General features: G+C 42.7%; 1 pseudogene; it reads left to right on the forward strand.

Annotated features, from left to right (window-relative positions):
• The first annotated feature begins 1456 nt into the window (after positions 1–1456).
• Positions 1457–5158, forward strand: LOC107540855 (cyclin-H pseudogene; annotated as a pseudogene).
• Positions 5159–6078: the final 920 nt, after the last annotated feature.

The following is a 6078-nucleotide window of genomic DNA, read 5'->3' on the forward strand; positions in this document are numbered from 1 at the left end:
CATGGATAAAGGCAGTTAAAAATTGTTAGGGAAGGCTCCTACGCAGAGTGCATGTTAAGCAGTAATATAAATGTAAGATCTCACAGCGAAATGAAATTCATAATGTAAAGGTCAAACCTGCCGAAGAGAGACTTTTAGGTAAACTATTGGGATGGAAACCGATTCCCATTTTGTTCTAATAGTACCGTACGGCGGTGGAGGTGATGGGTTTCAGCTGAGTGGGTCTTGCAGCACTATCTTGTGCTTGATTCAGCAGAAATGTGTCTGACTTCTGCAGGACTATGAAAAAAAGCTGAATCCCCTCTTCCTGAATCTGAAACTAATGACTAGGAACACTATCAACAAGGTGGGTTGTCAAAAAAAAAAAAAAATTGTGTAAGTACTTTATCTAGAAATGGTTATATTTTCCCTTAGATGAACACTGAGTATTTTATGGGATAGTTTAGGACAAATTTATTTAACTTTAAACCACAGTATAGCTAAAAGCAACTGGTGATAAGAATCAGAGAGACATTATTATTATTATTAAAATACATTTTTATTGATTTCAGAGAGAAAGGGAGAGGGAGAGAGAGAAACATCAATGATGAGAGAATCATTGATCGGCTGCCTCCTGCACGCCCCCTACTGGAGATCGAGCCCACGACTTGGGCATGTGCCCTGACCAGGGGAATAGGCCGTGACCTCCTCGTTCATAGGTCGATGCTCAACCACTGAGCCATGCTGGCCGGGCTATTATTTTTTTAATCTCCTGCCTCATTCCTGAATTTGAGGTATATTATCTAGGCTTGTTGCTAAGTGAGAAGACTGGCTGGGGCCATGAGAACTTGTAACAGGACCAGAAGATCCGTAATATGACATCTGGACTGGTGGACCGGCCATCAAAGGTAGCCCTCACCCTTTGCAGAACTTTGTACTTACCGAATCCTTAGGTTTATGAAATATTTACTGAGCCCAACTATATACCAGCCACACCTCTAGAGATGTGGAGATAAATGAGGCACAGTCCCTGCCGTCGAGGCTGGTTAGAAAGGGTAGGCGTGGTGAACCAGCTGCTGCACCTGTTACAGTCCAGAGCCCTAAGGGGGTGCGGAGGTGGGAGCCGGCTGACTCCATCCGATCCCACAGATGGGGGAGGAATTCAGGGGAGCTGCTTGGAGGACGTGCGTTTTGGGGGGAGTGCAGAAGTTACTTAATCTCTGGGCCTGTTTCCTCTTCTGTAAAATATTGAAAAACTGCCACCTATCTTGCCAGCTTGTAGTCAGGATTACATTAGATAGCACAGGCAATTTCTCGAGCAGGTGATTCCGCTAAAATAGTTGATGGCTTAAAACTGTTGATGGCCTGCACGCCCACGCCGGCCGCCGCACGCCCTCAGCTGCCCTGGCTCAGCCGATTCACACCGCCGTGTTGTGGCGTTGGGGGCCTTTTTCTCCAGACGTCCTGGGCCTGAAGCATGGGCCACAACAGGAGCCAGGAGCGGCACTGAACTTTGGCCAGCGAGGAGCAGCCGGCGCCAGCTGCTAATGCAAATGCAAAGCAGTGGTGAAAGGAAGACTTTTCCAGATGAGCCAGTCTTTCTTGAGGCTCAGGAAGAAAGGACACTCTCTGTGCAGGTACCACAAGAAAACATTATTGGAGCTTAGTTCAGTGTTTAAGCCAACAGTGCCAAAGTCTGTGTGGGTCCAGTCTGTGTGTATTTCAAGTGTTTTTATCTTCATAGCTCAGTAATGGGGTATCACCCCTGGAAAACAGTGCTCACTCCTGCATTTTGACCTGCAAAGCGGATGAATTTAATGTATCTGGTCCACAAATTGTTGGAAACCTGTGGGAGAGTCCTCTGGACAGGAGAAAGCACATGAACAGGTTTTGGAATATGAACTGCTTCATGCACAGCAATTTAATTTCCACCTTTTTGCCACAATCCCGATAGACCGTTTAAGGGCTTTCTCACTGGTTTAAAGACCTGCTACCGCATGTGGAGAACCCAGAGATTTGGAGGAAAACAGCTGATGACTTTCCTAATAGAGCTGCGTGGACGGATGCTCACATTGGCGGCACACCTCAGGCCGCCCTGAAGGACACTGTATCTGGTGCACCCAGAGCAGGAATTACCATGGAAAGTTATTTATCAGAAAGTCTGGTACTGAAAGAGAACAGACCTTGCTTGGCACAGTTACAAGATATAATAAAAAACATGAAAAATTTGGTTAAAAAAAATTAAGGACCCATATCGGAAGAAGTTGCTGTTCTGAAGCAGAAGGTGGAGAGACGTCAGTCTGCTGAGCTTGCCCTTAAGGCCGAGGAGGAAAGGGTGTGAAGATGCTTGTGTCTCAGAGACCCAGACGCGAGGGGGCATGTTCTCCAAGGGGCGTCTGCAGCGACGGTGACCTGGTAGGTTCTCTCCAACCATTTGAAATTGATGTGTCAGGGCTAACAATTCAACCGAAGGATGAAGCATACCTGGAATTTAAATTTACTTAAAAATGAAATAATGTGAAAGCATCAAAGTAGAGTGAACATTTCTATTTATTTAAAAGCGTTTCCCTCCTGGGTAGCTTTATGTGAAATAAAACACCTCCAGAGGGCCCAGATAGTATCTGCTTTGGTTTTCTTCAATTAGTTAACTGAAAACATTTCCAAATGGTTGGGTTTTTTTTTTAAAAAAGAGAAGAAATCATATTATTAAATAGGCAGTCTTTAGTCGTCGTCTAGGTAAAAACCTTACGTTGCTAAAGGTTAGATAGGTAGGAGCAAATTCCATGTTCAGCTTGATAATTAGCTTATTCGATTGCTCCAATGAATCCATATCAATGTGTTACAGTTACTAGGAACTTTTCAGATTAAACATAGTCAAGGCATTTAATTCAAATTCAAAGGCATGGATATAAACATTAAATGCACAGCCCGCACCAAATTACCAGGGTGTGGATCATGGCTCCTTCACGTTGTGATGTTGGGCAAGTTACTAACGCTCTGTGCCCATTTCCCAAGGTGACAACGGGGGGAAATAATGCCTGCTCCTCACAGGAGTAATTAGAGCAGTGCCTTTTCCTACCGAGTGTTCCATGAAGGTTGGCTAACACTGTTAAAAAAAAAAAAAAGTGAATTGTGAGCCCCATTCACATCTTGACTAGAGGGAAAAAGTACGCTGTTAATCCAGTGTTGGCCTTTTGTTCCCTGTCGTCTCTGCCTTACTCGCTCTTCGGCCACCTCCTCCGTTAGGTGCACCGCGTGTCAGCTGTTCTCGAGAAAACAAGGGATGTCCTGTTCTCGGCTCATCTCACTCCGGACACCGAGATGTGCATTTTAAAAGCTCATTTAGATATGATCAACTCCTGAGAGCAGTGTGACTATCGTGTAATCACTTTATTAGAGAGACTTAAAAAAATAGCTTTTCTTGGTGACTTTAGCCTTGTTTGATGGGCTCAAGCACTCACCCAAAACCCGGTGGATCCATTTCAGTGGAAAGATTAAAGTGAATTTACTTTCACATGTGATATAGCTTAACTGAAAAAAAATTTTAAGAACTCATGATTGAGTGTCTATAAGTTTAATATTTATTTATTTACCTGTTTATTTAAATCAACCAGGATCGCCGATTCCTCTTTTTGAGCACAGTGCGTATTGGTATTTTCTGCCCAGGTTTTGTTTTTTCACTGGTATGTCCCGTTTTGTAATAATCAGGGTCTCTTTTGAACTTGCCACCTCTGTGAAAAATTTCCCTGCCTGTATCCGGGTGGCTTCTTGTTGTGGCTCTAAGTTCTGACCTAGATTGTCCCCTCTAGTCACCGCCTCAGTAGGAAGGCCTGTGTCAGCCAGGTTAGTGGAAATGTTATGGCAGCCACTGATCATCTTCTGATTCTCTTCATGTCAGGGACAGCTAACAGTTTCCGTGACTCATACAGTTCTCCTAAGCTTCTTGGAATAAAATTGGAGTATCTTTTCCTGGAGGACTATAACACAGCTTTTGGGGGTCATCACATCACTTTAGCTCATTTCAAAGAAGCATTGAAGTAAATTGTAAACGTTATGCAAACGTGAAAGGAAGAATTTCGAACTCAGTGGGTGGCCATTATCATTTAGATAAACCTCCCTTTCCTCTCTCCACCCCTGAGCCAGTGATATGAAAGATAGTTTTTTTAAAAAAAATGAAAAAAATGGAGGAAGTAATGCTTTGCCAAAAGCAACCCCGAAGCACTGCTATTGAAAGAAGTAATCTTAAAAAAATTCAGAATAGGCTCATTCTCAGTTTAAAATGATTTATTAGTACAAAAACGTGAATGTTTATTTTTTAAAACTGCTGATGTTATTGAATAAATGTTGAATGAGACAGTGAGGATTGTTGAAATTGGGCTGTGATTCATTATAATTATTTGTTGGATTTTGATTTCCCGTTTTAGAAAGGGTGCCTCCTGCAGGCAGACGCGGGCTTCGCGGCCCTGGCCCGGAGGAGGGAAGGGGGCTCCCGTCTCTCCCGGCCCCTCCTCCGCCGGCAGTTTCAGGGCTGTTTGTTTACTTTTTTCTTTAAGCCTTTCGGAATCACTGTTACATAACAGGTGATTTTCTCTTTTAGATCTAATCTGAGGGGATTCGATGTAAACCTGTAGGGGATATTTTTGCTCATTTGCAGTTAGTGTTTTGACAATCATTTTTTGTTTGAAACCTGCCACTTTTTATGAAGTGCTTTTAGTTTCTAATCATTTTTATTTCCTATGTGGTCTGAGATGTTTATACTTTTCTATGTGTTTATTTAGATCATGATTTAATGAGCTACCACTTTAAGATTCATTGTCTATTTGCCTTCTCTTCTAAGAGATGGAGACAGAAGTCTTTCCCTTTATTCTACTTGCTCTCATCCCCGGAGGCAGATTATATTATTACAGGGGCCCCTCGGTTTTCGAATGGGATCCGTTCTGTAGACTATTCGAGGTCTGAAAGTTTCCAAAACCGAGGCATCCACAGCCCACAGCCGGGCCTCGGGGTCTTGCCCTCGGCGGAAGCCGCGGGGCCTGTTCGACTTCCGAGGCGTGTTCGGAAACCGAAGCGTTTCCTCCTGGGTTTACGGCTTCATAACCCGAAATGCTCGCCAACGGAGACGTTCGAAAACCGAGGTGTTCCTAAATTGCTGCAGACTATAGTAACTGCTCCACTGTAACTCCCACGGTTGAGTGGTGTCTTGATGACGTCTCCATTCTTCCAAGCGCCTGGGACAGCCTGCCACAGTCGGCGTTCCAAAGCCCGAAGGAGCGATGTTTCAGATTATGCAGCAAGTTTCAGATGGCCCGTCAGTTACTTTTGGACTTGCAATGATAGCCTGTTCAGACTGATCATCTTGGTTTATATTTTCTTCCCTGAGGACCTGGTAGATACTGCTCGATTGCCTTCTACGGTCCTTTTTTTTTGAAGCCTGAGGTCAGCCAAATTTTATTCTTTCTGGTAGGGGAGCTGATTCTTTCTTGTTCCCCACTGAACGGCCTCTCATGAGTCTCCGGTGAGTTTCTCAGGTTGTGTGCTGATCATTCTATAACAACTTTTTCTGCTACACAATAGACTCATTTTATCTATACATTTGATTCTTGCTTTACTTCAGGGAATTTTTTTATTCCACCTTTGAATATTATGTTTTTTATTTAGGAATGTCATTTGGATTTTGGATTGCCTCTGGCTCCATAACAGTAATTTTCTCTCAAATACTTTAAAAATCTTTGTCTTTGTATATTCCTGTTCTTTAAGAAATGGTTTGCCTCCCCCCCATTGATGCCTCTAAGTGACCTTCATTTATATAATGGTTTTATTTCTCTCTTCTATTTTTTTGACTCTGATACATCCCTTTTTTATTACATTTATTTTCTGACCTTTTCCCCTTGAGTCCTACTATGTCTTGTCTGAACTCTTGTTTTCAAGGGTTGTAATTTTAAAAATTCCTTTATTTAAATAGTACTATGATTTAAAAAAATTTTTTTTAGTCTGATTTGTGTCATAGTCTTGTGAGTTTTTAAAATCTGCCTTCTGCTTGTCCTATTCTTTTCTTTAGGTTTTTGGAACTATTTTTGTATATGCCCCAGCTGATGTTTT

The sequence above is a fragment of the Miniopterus natalensis genome, chromosome 3 (assembly GCF_054644295.1).
Source record: "Miniopterus natalensis isolate mMinNat1 chromosome 3, mMinNat1.hap1, whole genome shotgun sequence".
NCBI lineage: Eukaryota > Metazoa > Chordata > Mammalia > Chiroptera > Miniopteridae > Miniopterus > Miniopterus natalensis.